Consider the following 13,964-nt stretch of genomic DNA (forward strand, 5'->3'; position numbering starts at 1 on the left):
TTCCCAAGTTCAAGTGATTCTCCTGCCTCAGTCTCCCGAGTACCTGGAACTACAGGCGCCCACCATCACACCCAGCTAGTTTTTTTTTTTTTTTTTTTTTTTTGAGACGGAGTCTCACTCTGTCACCCAGGCTGGAGTACAGCGGCGCCATCTTGGCTCACTGCAACCTCTGCCTCTTGTCTTCACGCCATTCTCCTGCCTCAGCCTCCTGAGTAGCTGGGACTACAGGCGCCCGCCACCAAGCCTGGCTAATTTTTTTTTTTTTTTTGTATTTTTAGTAGAGACAGGGTTTCACTGTATTTGCCAGGCTGGTCTTGAACTCCTGACCTCGTGATCCACCCACCTCAGCCTCCCAAAGTGCTGGGATTACAGGCATGAGTCACCGTGCCCGGCCAATTTTTTGTATTTTTAGTAGAGATGGGGTTTCACCATGTTGGGCCAGGCTGGTCTTGAACTCCTGACCTTGTGATCTGCCCACCTTGGCCTTCCAAAGTGCTGGGATTACAGGCGTGAGCCACCACAGTCAGCCTTTTTGTTTTGTTTTGCTCTGTTTTGTTTCTCTTTTTTAATTGAGACACAGTCCCACTCTGTCACCCAGGCTGGAGTGCAGTGGTGCGATCTCGGCCCACTGCAACCTCCACCTCCCAAGTTCAAGCGATTCTCCTGCCTCAGCCTCCCGAGTAGTTGAGATTACGGGTGCGCATCACCACACCTGGCTAATTTTGTATTTTTAGTAGAGACGGGGTTTCTCATGTTGGCCAGGCTGGTCTCAAACTCCTGACCTCAAGTGATCTGCTCACCTCAGCCTCCCAAAGTGCAGGGATTACAGGTGTGAGCCACTACGCCCAGCCTCTTTTTTTCCTTTTTCTTTTTGAGACAGGGTTTCGCTTTGCCATGCAGGCTGGAGGGCAGTGGCGCAAATAGGGCTCACAGGCAGAGACTGCTCTGCCTCCTAGGAGCAAGGGATCCTCCCACCGCAGCCTCCTGAGTAAATGGGATTACAGGCACAAGCCACCATGCCCAGGTAATAGTTTTAAGGTTTTTTTTTAGAAGAGATGGGGATCTCACTATGTTGCTCAGCCTGGTCTCGAACTCCTGGCCTCAAGTGATCTTCCCGTCTCAGCCTCCCAAAGCCTTGGGATTACTGGGTGAGCCCCCGTGCCCAGCCCGTGGCTGCTTGCACTGGCTGGCCTCCAAAGTTGAAAGTATTTGCTCCCTGGCCCTTAACAGAATAGGTGGGCTGACCCCTGGTCTATGTGGTTCTTTGTCCCCAGGCAAGGATTCAGGGACATCTCAGAGCCACTGAGGTCTCGTCGGTAAAGTGGTGGTGGACGGCATGGAGGAACTTTAGCCCTGGACCGGAAACTTTAGGTCAGTCTATGTCAGCCATTGTTGCTATCAGCCTTCAGGTCGTCTGGGCTGGGAGGTCTCCTCCCTCTTCCTCCAGGCACCGGTGGGAGCAGGCAGTCACACCTTCCTGTGAGTGAGAACCATAGCAGAACCTTCTAAGCACCTCTCAAGTCGGGTGAGTCAGCAGAGGCCTGCAGACAGGGTTGATGGGGGCAGGGTGTGGGGATGTGGGAGACCCAGACACGGGGCCAGCAAAGGCTGTTCGGAGGAGGTGACCATTGAGCTATGACGTGAATGAGTGAACGAGGCGGTTATTTTATTTTTTTGAGACAGAGTTTTCCTCTTGTCGCCCAGGCTGGAGTGCAATGGCACAATCTGGGCTCACTGCGACCTCCACCTCCCGGGTTCAAGCGATTCTCCTGCCTCAGCCTCCTGAGTAGCTGGGATTACAGGCGGCCGCCACCATGCACAGCTAGTTTTGTATTTTTAGTAGAGATGGGGTTTCTCCATGTTGGCCAGGCTGGTCTCGAACTCCCGACCTCAGGTGATCCGCCTGCCTCGGCCTCCAAAAGTGCTGGGATTACAGGCGTGAGCCTCCGCGCCCGGCAACTTCAAGTGATTCTTGAAGGAGACAGTTATGTGGGTCCATGGGGAGGAGCCTTTGAGGTGGCAGGAGGGAACCAGTCCTGATGAGGGAAGATTAAAGGACAGTGGGGCTGGGGATGGTGGCCCACACCTGTGTTTGCAGCACTTTGGGAGGCTGAGGCAGGAGGATCACTAGAGCCCAAGAGTTCAAGATCAGCCTGGCCTACAAAAAAATATTTAAAAATTTGCTGGGTGTGGGAGGCTGAAGTCAGAGGATCACCTGAGCCCAGGGAGGTGGAGGCTGCAGTGAGCGGTAATCATGCCACTGCACTTCAGCCTGGGGGACAGAGTGAGACCCTGTCTGAAAAAAAAAAAAAGGGCCAGGTGTGGTGGCTCATGCCTGTAATCCCAGCACTTTGAGAGGTCAAGGCGGGCGGATCCCGAGGTCAGGAGATCGAGACCATCCTGGCTAACACGGTGAAACCCCGTCTCTACTAAAAATACAAAAAATTAGCCGGGCGTGGTGGCAGGCGTCTGTAGTCCCAGCTACTCGGGAGGCTGAGGCAAGAGAATGGCCTGAACCCAGGAGGCAGAGCTTGCAGTGAGCTGAGATTGTGCCACTGCACTCCAGCTTGGGCAACAGAGCGAGACTCCGTCTCAAAAAAAAAAAAAAAAAAAAATTAGCCGGGCATGGGGGCACATGCCTGTAATCCCAGCTATTCAGCAGGCTGAGGCAGGAGAATTGCTTGAACCTGGGAGGTGGAGGTTGCAGTGAGTCGAGGTCGCGCCATTGCACTCCAGCCTGGGCAACAAGAGCAAAACTCCATCTCAAATAAATAAATAATAAAAAAATAAAAAATAAAGAGGGTGGGCATGATGGCTCAAGCCTGTAATCCCAGCATTTTGGGAGGCTGAAGCAGGTGGATCACTTGAGGTCAGGAGTTCGAGACCAGCCTGGCCAACATGGAGAAACCCTGTCTCTACTAAAAATACAAAAAATAAAATAAAATAAAATAAGCCAGGTGTGGTGGCGGGTGCCTGTCATCCCAGCTAATTGGGAGGCTGAGGCAGGAGAATCACTTGAACTGGGGAGAGGGAGGTTGCAGTGAGCCAAGACAGCGCACTGCACTTTAACCCAGGGAATAGAGTGAGACTATGTCAAAAAAAAAAAAAAAAAAGGACATTATTAGAGTTGGAAGAAAATGACCACAGGCCCAGGGTTCCACGGTCCACACCACCACACACAACTGATGCAGGATATAACCGAGTCATTCCATCCCAGGTAATACCCAAGTACCCACGGGAGGATCAACATCCACGGAAAAGCCTGTGTACAAATTTCATAGTAGCAAATGCTTCTCTTATGCGTCTTTTTTTTTTCTTTTTTCTTTTTTTTTTTTTGAGACAGAGTCTTGCTCTGTCACCCAGGCTGGAGTGCAGTGGCACGATCTCGGCTCACTGCAAGCTCTGCCTCCCGGGTTCAAGCAATTCTCCTGCCTCAGCCTCCCGAGTAGCCGGGACTACAGGCGCGCGCCACTGCGAGGCTAAGTTTTTGTACTTTTAGTAGAGATGGGGTTTCACCGTGTTAGCCAGGATGGTCTCGATCTCCTGACCTCATGATCTGCCCGCCTTGGCCTCCCAAAGTTCTGGGACTACAGGCGTGAGCCACCGCTCCCGGACACGTCTGGCTAATTTTTTTGTATTTTTACTAGAGACGAGGTTTTGCCGTGTTCCCCATGCTGGTCTCAAACTCCTGGGATCCAGTGATCCACCCACCTTAGCCTCCCATCATGCGGGGATTACAGGTGTGAGCTACTGTGTCCGGCCCAAATTGTCTAATTTTTTAAAAATAGTTTCTGGGTTATGGATCTGAATAAAGCCTGCAATTAGTGAACAGTTTATAAACCTCTTGTGTGCTTTTTATTTATTTAATTTAATTTATTTATATATATTTTTTGAGACGGAGCCTTGCTCTGTCGCCCAGGCTGGAGTGCAGTGGTGCGATCTCAGCTCACTGCAACCTCTGCCTCCAGGGTTCAAGCGATTCTCCTGCCTCAGCCTCACGAGTAGCTGGGATTACAGGTACCTGCCAGTATGCCTGGCTAATTTTTGTATTTTTAGTAGAGATGGGGTTTTCCATGTTGGCCATGCTGGTCTCGAACTGCTGGCCTCAAGTGATCCTCTCTCCTGGCCCTGCACAGTGCTGGGATGACAGGCTGAGCCACATCACCAGCCTCTTATGTGCCTTCTAATCTGCAGGCTCACCCTCCCTCTCTCTTTCTGTGGTTTGTTTTTGTTTTGTTTTTTTTCTTTTTTTCTTTTGTATGAAACCCAGTTGTTTTTCCTGTTAAGTTTCCCACAGTCTAGAATTTGCTGACTTTTTTCTGTGATAATTTAAGTTTTTGAATAGTGATGCATTCCCTTGTCGTAAAACTGAAGAGTCAAAAGCATACCCAGACTGCAGCCGCTGGGGAAAAGAGTGTGGTAGCTCCACAAGAAGTTAAACGGAGGCCGGGTACGGGAGCTGGGCGTGGAGGCCGGGCGCAGGGGCGGATGCCTGCAACCCCAGCACGCTGGGAGGCCAAGGCGGGAGGATCACTTGAGGTCAGGAGTTTGAGACCAGCCTGACTAACATAGCAAGACCCCATCTCTACAAAAAATACAAAAAAATTAGCTAGGCATGGTTAAATGCTATTTTTGTCAAGATGGGTTATTACTATGTTGCCCAGGCTGGTTTCAAACTCCTGTCCTCAACTGACTCAGAAGGATCAACTTAGCCCAGGAGTTCAACACAGCGAGACCCTGTCTCTACAAAAGAAATGTTAAAAAAATTAACTAGGCCTGGTGACATGCACCTGTACTCCCAGCTACTTGTGAAGCTGAGGTGGGAGGACTGTTTGAGCCATGGAGTCTGAGGCTGCAGTGAGCTACCACTGCACCTGGAACCTGGGCCTCCCCAACCTGTAACCCAGGCCCTCACCTACACTGTCAGCCCCTCCACCTGGAACTTTAGAACTTACCTGTAACCCCAGCCTTCACCTGAAACCCCAGTCCCACACCTGAAACCCCAGTCCCCCACCTGTAATCCAGCTTGGGTGAGACAGCAAGACCCTGTCTCAAAAAAAAAAAAAAAAAAAGGCCGAGCACGGTGGCTCACGCCTGTAATCCCAGCACTTTGGGAGGCCGAGGCAGGTGGATCACAAGGTCAGGAGTTCAAGACTAGCCTGGCCAATATGGTGAAAACACGTCTCTAATAAAAATATAAAAATTAGCTGGGCATGGTGACGGGCGCCTGTAGTCCCAGCTACTCGGGAGGCTGAGGCAGGAGAATCCCTTGAACTGGGAGACAGAGGTTGCAGTGAGCCGAGATCGTGCCACTGCTCTCTAGCCTGGGCAACAGAGCAAGACTCTGTTTCAAAAAAAAAAAGGGAATAAATGTCATGTTACATATATTTTATCAGAATTCTAAAATATGTTTCATGGCAGGGCACAGTGGCTCACGCCTGTATTCCCAGCACTTTGGGAGTCTCGCTCTGTCCCCAGGCTGGAGAGCAGTGGTGCGATCTCGGCTCACTGCAACCTCTACCTCCCGGGTTCAAGCGATTCTCCTGCCTCAGCGTCCGGAGTAGCTGGGACTATAGGCGCCAGCCACCACGCCTGGCTAATTTTTTGTATTTTTAATAGAGACAGGGTTTCACCGTGTTAGCCAGGATGGTCTCGATCTCCTGACCCCGTGATCTGCCCCCCTCGGCCTCCCAAAGTGCTGTGATTACAGACGTGAGCCACCGCGCCCGGCCTATTATTTTTTACTTTTTTTTTTTTTGAGGCGGAGTCTTGCTGTATTGCCCAGGCTGGAGTGCAGTGGCATGATCTCGGCTCACTGCAACCACCGCCTTCCAGGTTCAAGCGATTCTCCCGCCTCAGCCTCCCAACTAGCTGGGATTACAGGTGCCCGCCACCACGCCCGGTTAATTTTTGTATTTTTAGTAGAGACGGGGTTTCGCCATGTTGGCCAGGCCGGCCCCGAACTCCTGACCTCAGGTGATCCGCCCGCCTCAGCCTCCCAAAGTTCTGGGATTACAGGCGTGAGCCACCGCGCCCGGCCCATTTTTCACTTTTTTTTTTTAGCCGAACGTGGCGAGGACAGTTCTCGGATTATTTGCAGCGGATCCTACACGTGCCCTCCTCCTGCCTCTTGCCCTGCGCTCCCGAAGGGGCCTCCGGACCCGGAGGATCTCACCGCGGGGCGGGGTCCAGGGCGAGGGGGCTCGGCCAAGCGGGCAGCCTCGCGCACGCGCACTCAACCCGGACGCGGGCCTCTCCGCCGCAGCCCGCGCCCGCCACCTGGCGGCCACAGCGGTCCGCGCAGCCCGCCGGCCCCTTTTCTATCCGCGACCGGACACCTGGCAGGGGTCCAGGAAAGGCCCCTCTGGCTGCTGCGGGGCCCGTGGGTGCGAGGCTCGACCCCACTCCATTGCGCGGGGGGCTGAGCTAGGTCCGTGAAGCGGGGCGGTTGCGATCAAGGCCCCGACTTTTACACCACTCGTGGAGGAGGTCGGGGACACTGGGGTCTGCGGCCAGAGAGAGGCCAGGAGGGAGGACTGGCGGGCATTTCTCCGCAGGGTGGGGGTGAACGGGGGCCTGGGTGGGCATCGGAGCCGGGGGGGAACGTGGGGTCAGCGAGGGGTTCTAGGGGAGGAAATGGTAGGAGAGCTCCTGCCCTGCAGGCTGGAGGGCAGGATCTGTGTGTTTGGGGGGAGTCATGGGTGGGTAGGAGAGATGACAGGTGACAGCCTGGAGGAAGAGATGGAGGGAGACCTGAGCCCTGGGCGGGGCCGGCAGAAGCCCCCACCTATAACTTAGGACCTCTGAACCTGAAACTCAGCCCCCACCTGGGACCTGGGCCTCTCCCATCTGTAACCCAGGCGCTCACCTAGAACCTGGGACCTCTGAACCTGGAACCCAGCCCCCACCTGGGGCCTGGGACCTCCATCAGGAACTTGTGCTCTCCTCTTTGGAACCCTGGCCTTCACCTGAAAACCCAGTTACCGGCTGGGCGCGGTGGCTCATGCCTGTAATCCCAGCACTTTGGGAGGCCAAGGTGGGCAGATCACGAGGTCAGGAGATTGAGACCATCCTGGCTAACACGGTGAAACCCCATCTCTACTAAAAATACAAAAAATTAGCCGGGCGTGGTGGCGGGCGCCTGTAGTCCCAGCTACTCGGGAGGCTGAGGCAGGAGAATGGCGTGAACCCGGGAGGTGGAGCTTGCAGTGAACCGAGATTGCGCCACTGCACTCCAGCCTGGGCAACAAAGCAAGACACCGTCTCAAGGAAAAAAAAGAAAGAAAACCCAGTTCCCCACCTAGAACCCAGGCCCCGACCTGAAACCTGGGCCCCTCCACTTGTAACCAGGGACCCCCACCTAGTATCTGAGCCTCTCCCATCTGTAACCCAGGCCTTCACCTAGAACCTGGGCCCCTGCAACTGTAACCTGTGGCACTCACTGTAACCCCGGCCTTCACCTGAAACCCCAGTCCCGCACCTGTAAACCTACACCCCGCCAGGAACCTGGGCCTCTCCAGCCTATAATTGAGGCCCTCACCTGTAACTTAAGCCCACACTTGTAACCTGGAGCTCTCTGTTATAACTCGGGGCCCCCACCCATAAGCCAGTTCCCTTAATAGAACCTGCAGCTTGGTGAGGATGAGAGAATGCAAAGAAAGCATTTTCCCCAGGACTACCATAAATAGTCATAAGCATCACTTTTTCCTATTACCATAGCATTACCATTTGTCTCAGTTTACCCACCCGAGTTCATTCTGCCTCTTTTTTACTTTATTTATTTTCTTATTTTTATTTTTTTGAGACGGAGTCTCTCTCTGTCGCCCAGGCTGGAGTGCAGTGGCGCGATCTTGGCTCACTGCAAGCTCCGCCTCCCAGGTTCACGCCATTCTCCTGCCTCAGCATCCCGAGTAACTGGGACTACAGGCGCCCACCACCACGCCCGGCTAAATTTTGCATTTTTTAGTAGAGATGGGGTTTCACCATGTTAGCCCAGATGGTCTCAATCTCCTGACCTCGTGATCCACCCTCCTCGGCCTCCCAAAGTGCTGGGATTACAGGCGTGAGCCACCGCGTCCGGCTCACTCTGCCTCTTTATATCCAGAATGTCATCAAATTTACGAATTCAAGGCCAGGCTTAGTGGCTCATGCCTGTAATCCCAGCTTTTTGGGAGGCCAAGGTAGGCGGATTACTTGATGTCAGGAGTTTGAGACCAGCCTGGGCAACATGGTGAAACTCCGTCTTTACTAAAAATACAAAAATTAGCTGGGCATGGTGGTGGGCACCTGTAATCCCAGCTACTCAGGAGGCTGAGACAGGAGAATCGCTTGAACCCAGGAGGCAGAGGTTGCAGTGAACCAAGATTGCGTCACTGCACTCCACGTGGGCGACAGAGCAAGACTCTGTCTCAAAAAAAGAAAAACACAGGCCAGGAACGGTGGCTCACACCTGTAATCCCAGCACTTTGGGAGGCCGAGGCGGGCGGATCACAAGGTCAGGAGTTCAAGACCAGCCTGGCCAATACGGTGAAACCCCATCTCCACTAAAAATACAAAAAAAAAACTAGCCAGGTGTGGTGGCGCACGCTTGTAATCCCAGCTACTCGGGAAGCTGAGACAGGAGAATCGCTTGAACCCAGGAGGCGGAGGTTGCAGTGAGCTGAGATTGTGCCACTGCACTCCAGCCTGGACAATAGAGGGAGACTCCATCTAAAATAAATACATAAATGAAAATGTGTAGATATCTACGAGTTCGGTGGGGATTCATACAACAGTGCATCTCATTCCCGACCGTGTCTTATCTTTGATGACAGGGTCATCGTTAATCCTCCATCCAGAGAAATGGGAAGTTAGAGGCCAGGACCTCCCAGCTGAAGATTTCTGTGGGACACAGGGCTGGGCCAGAGAAAAGGGCCCTGCAGGAGACCCTTAGAATAGCCGCCAGGCGACTGGCCCCACGGTGCCGGGAAGGACCCTTTGATCTGATTCCGCCACATGATCCGGTTCTGTGCTGGCCCAGCTTGGACTGGGTTGGATGCCTGCTCCGATGCCCAAAGCCCCATCACCCTGAAGCAGATGGGGCTGGCATCCTGAATGAGACTCCTGGGGGCTCCAGGGCTCTCAGGTGGGAGTCCCAGAGCCACCAGGGACCTGGAGTGTAGACCTGGGCAGGGAGCTTGCTCTCTGCCAGCCGCAGTGGACTCACCTGTGAGGGAGGATGTTAGAATAGTTCTTTTTTAAAAAAAAATTTTTTTTTTGAGACAGGATCTGGCTCTGTTGCCAGGCTGGAGTGCAGTGGCGTGATCATGGCTTACTGCAACCTCCAACTCCCGGGCTCAGGTGATCCTCCCACCTCAGCCTCCCAAGTAGCTGGGACTACAGGCGTGCACCACTACGCCTGGCTAATTTTTGTATTTTTTAAGTAGAGACAGGCTTTCACCATGTTGCCCAGGCTGGTCTGGAACTCTTGGCCTCAAGGGATCCGCCCACCTCGGCCTCCCAAAGTGATGGGATTACAGGCATCAGCTACCATGCCTGGCCCTATTTTCACTTTTTGACTCTTGTGAATAACTCTGTTTCAAAAATTCATACGAGTTTGTGTGAACAGGTTTCCAGTTCTCTCGGGCATATATCTTGGGGTGGAATTGCCAGTACATATAGCAACTCTATGTTTAAACTTTTGACTCTTTTCCAAAGGGGTTGCCCCACTTATGAGAATTCTGGTTTCTACACATCCTCACCAATACTTGTTACGGTCCATCTGTTTTTGTTATTTATATATTTTACCTATTTTTATTTTTTTGAGACGGAGTCTTGCTCTGTCACCAGGTTGGAGTGCAGTGGTGTGATCTCTGCTCACTGCAACCGCTGTCTCCTGGGTTCAAGTGATTCTCCTGCCTCAGCCTCCCGAGTACCTGGGATTAGAAGGGTGCGCCACCACGCCCAACTAATTTTTGTATTTTGAGTAGAGATGGGGTTTCGCCATGTTGGCCAGGATGGTCTTGATCTCCTGACCTCATGATCCGCCTGCCTCGGCCTCCCAAAGTGCTGGGATTACAGGCGTGTGCCATTGCACCTGGCCTGTTATTTATGTCTTTATTTTTTTTGAGACAAGTTCTTGCTATGTTGCCCAGGCTGGCCTCAAACTCCTAGGCTCAAGAGATCCTCCCAAAGTTCTGGGATTAGAGGTGTGAGCCACTGTGCATAGCCCTGAAGTGGTTAATTTTAATAATACATTTACTTTAGCCTAACATATCCAAAATTACATCATTTCAACTTTCACTCATTATTAAAATTATTAATGAGATATTTTATTTTATTTTTATTTATTTATTTTTTTGAGACGGAGTCTTGCTCTGTCGCCCAGGCTGGAGTGCGGTGGCGCGATCTTGGCTCACTGCAAGCTCCGCCTCCTGGGTTCACGCCTTTCTCCTGCCTCAGCCTCCCGAGTAGCTGGGACTACAGTCGCCTGCTACCACGCCCGGCTAATTTTTTTTTTTTTTGTATTTTTAGTAGAGACGGGGTTTCACTGTGTTAGCCAGGATGGTCTCGGTCTCCTAACCTCGTGATCTGCCTGCCTTGGCCTCCCAAACTGCATTTTTATTTATTTTTGAGACGGAATCTCACTCTGTCGCCCAGGCTGGAGTCAGTGGCGCAATTTCAGCTCACTGCAACCTCCGCCTCTCGAGTTCAGGCAATTCTCCTGCCTTAGCCTCCCGAGTAGCTGGGATTACATGTGCCCGCCACCATGCCCGGCTAATTTTTGTATTTTTAGTAGAGACCAGGTTTCACCACGTTGGCCAGGATGGTCTCGAACTCCTGACCTCGTGATCAGCCCACCTTGGCCTCCTAAAGTGCTGGGATTACAGGCGTGAGCCACTGTGTCTGGCCAGTGAGATATTTTATTTGTGCCTTTTTTTTTTTTTTGAGACAGAGTCTCGCTGTGTCGCCCAGGCTGGAGTGCAGTGGCACGATCTTGGCTCACTGCAACCTCTGCCTCCCAGGTTCAAGCGATTCTCTTACCTCAGCCTCCCGAGTAGCTGGGATTACAGGCGGGCACCACGACGCCTGGCTAGTTTTTGTATTTTTAATAGAGACGGGGGTTTTACCATGTTGCCCAGGCTGGTCTTGAACGCTTGACCTCAGGTGATCACCTGCCTTAGCCCCCCAAAGTGCTGGGATTACAGGCAAGAGCCGCCATACCAGGCCCATTTTTTTTTCTTTCGAGACGGAGTCTCGTTGTTGCCCAAGGTGGAGTGCAATGGCAAGATCTCAGCTCCTTGCAACCTCTGCCTCCCGGGTTCAGGCGATCCTCCTGCCTCAGCCTCCCAAGTAGCTGAGATTACAGGCGCCCGCCATCACGCCTGGCTAATTTTTGTATTTTTAGTAGAGACAGGGTTTTACCACGTTGGCCAGACTGGTCTCAAACTCCTGACCTCGGGTGATCCATCCGCCTCGGCCTCCCAAAGTGCTGGGATTACAGGTGTGAACTACCGTGCCTGGCAGGCCCATTTTTTATTTTTCTAACTTTGGAAATTCAGTGTGTAGGCCAGGCATGGTGCCTCATGCCTGTAATCCCAGAACTTTGGGAGGCCGAGGCAGGTGGATCACCTGAGGTTAGGAGTTCGGGACCAGCCTGAACAATATGGTGAAACCCTGTCTCTATTGAAAATCCAAAAATTATCCAGCCATGGTGGTGTATGCCTGTAGTCCCAGCTACTCCAGAGGCTGAGACAGGAGAATTGCTTGAATCTGGGAAGCAGAGGTTGCAGTGAACCAAGATCATGCCATTGCACTCCAGCCCGGGCAACAGAGCGAGACTCCATCTCAAAAAAAATAAGAGAGTCAGTGTGGAGGGAAGTGTCTCTGTTGGGTCCGGGTGCTCTGCGGGACTCTGAGGAAAAACTCGCACCAGGTGGACGCTGTTCTGTCCCCATGGGTAAAGAACACCCCAACAAACCGAGGAGCAAAATGTCCTCGTATGCCCTCTTCGCGCAGACCTGCCAGGAAGAGCACAAGAAGAAACACCCGGACTCTTCCGTCAATTTCGTGGAATTCTCCAAGAAGTGTTTGGAGAGATGGAAGACCACGTCTGCAAAGGAGAAGTGAAGTTTGAAGAGAAGGCAAAAAGTGACAAAGCTCGCTGTGACAGGGAGATTAAAAATTACATTCCTCCGAAATGTAAGAAAGGGTAAGAAAGGAAAGAAAAAGGATCGCAATGCTCCTAGAAGGCCACCATCTGCCTTCTTCCTGTTTTGCTCTGAACATCGCCCAAAGATCAAAAGTGGACACCCAGGCCTATTTGTCGTGGAAACTGCAAAGAAACTGGGTGAAATGTGGTCTGGGCAGTCGGCCAAAGATAAACAACCATATGAACAGAAAGCAGTTAAGCTAGAGGAGAGATATGAAAAGGGTATTGCTGCATATCGTGCCAAGGGCAAAAGTGAAGCAGGAAAGAAGGGCTCAAAGAAGAACAAACCAGAAGAGGAGGAGGAGGAAGATGAAGATGAGGAGGAAGAGGGTGAAGATGAAGAATAAATGGCTATCCTTTAATGATGCCTTGTGCAGTGTGCTTGTTTTCCTAAGAATGGGAATTCAAGTGCAGCTCAGTATTAGCTTCAGTATAAAACTGTACAAATTTTCGTATAGCCCATAAGATTCTCTGTACAGAAAATACTTTTCTTTTCTTTTTTTTTGAGACAGAGTTTCGCTCTTGTTGCCTAGGCTGGAGTGCAATGGCGTGATCTCGGCTCACCGCAACCTCCGCCTCCCGGGTCCTGGTTCAAGCAGTTCTCCTGCCTCAGCCTCCTGAGTGGCTGGGATTACAGGCACACGCCACCACACCCAGCTAATTTTTGTATTTTTAGTAGAGATGGGGTTTCATCATGTTGGCCAGGCTGCTTTCAAACTCCTGACCTCGTGATCCCCCCGCTTCGGCCTCCCAAAATACTGGGATTACAGGTGTGAGCCACCGCACCCTGCCTAATGTCCCTAAATATTTAATGGTTTTTTAAAAATTTACTGTGTATGGCAGCACAGCAAACTTGTAGGAATTAGTATCAACAGTACATCTTGCGTTTTTTAAGATGTTGCATTTTTTAACATTTTGTAATAAAATTATGCATATCAAAAAAACAAAGAAATTCCGTGTGTAGTTCGCACTCACAGCACATCTCCGTCCAGGCACTTCAGAGAATGACTAGGAGGGGTTCTTGGAGGAGGTGGGCTTTGAACGGAGAATCCATCTTCAAAGATTCTTTCTGTAATGGTCACCAAGTATTTCCTGAGTCACTTCCATGTGTCCTGCAGTTCTCTGAAGGGGCGTGGGACCTACCGATGCCAATTATCCAGCATTATCTCCAGATTCCAAGAAGTTGGGGTGTGAGCCAGCAATCAGTACAGAAAAGAGATACCAAAATAAGTTTGAGTTGGGGAGTGTTCCTTCATCTTCAGTTTTCTGGGAGAGAGCTTTTTTTTTTTTTTTTTTGAGACGGAGTTTCACTCTTATTGCCCAAGCTGGAGTGCAGTGGCACGATCTCGGCTCACCGCAACCTCCTCCTCCCGGGTTCAAGCGATTCTCCTCCCTCAGCCTTCTGAGTAGCTGGGATTACAGACATGCACCTGTAATTTCTACTAAAAATACAAAAATTAGCCGGGCGTGGTGGCGCACGCCTGTAATCTCAGCTACTGGGGAGGCTGAGGCAGGAGAATCGCTTGAACCCAGGAGGCGGAGGTTGTACCAAGATAGTTTGTTCCAGCTAAACAACCTGGCCCTAGTGCAGGAAAAGGTGGAAGACACGGGGCTAGCACAGGAGGGTTCAATAGTTTCAACCTTATCAAGCCATATTTTGGCAACTCTTGTTTTTCACGAGAAGCCCCCGCTGGGCTCGTCTCAGCGCTGTCCTGAGGCTTCCCCCATGAGTTCCGATAGGGCAGAGGCCGCCCTGAGCGTTTCTCTTTCCCCT

At 51.7% G+C, this 13,964-nt stretch overlaps 1 pseudogene; it reads left to right on the top strand.

The window, feature by feature from the left end:
* Positions 1-11,929: 11,929 nt before the first annotated feature.
* Positions 11,930-12,590, top strand: LOC101145940 (high mobility group protein B2-like; annotated as a pseudogene).
* The last annotated feature ends 1,374 nt before the right edge of the window (positions 12,591-13,964 follow it).

Source organism: Gorilla gorilla, chromosome 20 (assembly GCF_029281585.2).
Source record: "Gorilla gorilla gorilla isolate KB3781 chromosome 20, NHGRI_mGorGor1-v2.1_pri, whole genome shotgun sequence".
Lineage (NCBI taxonomy): Eukaryota > Metazoa > Chordata > Mammalia > Primates > Hominidae > Gorilla > Gorilla gorilla.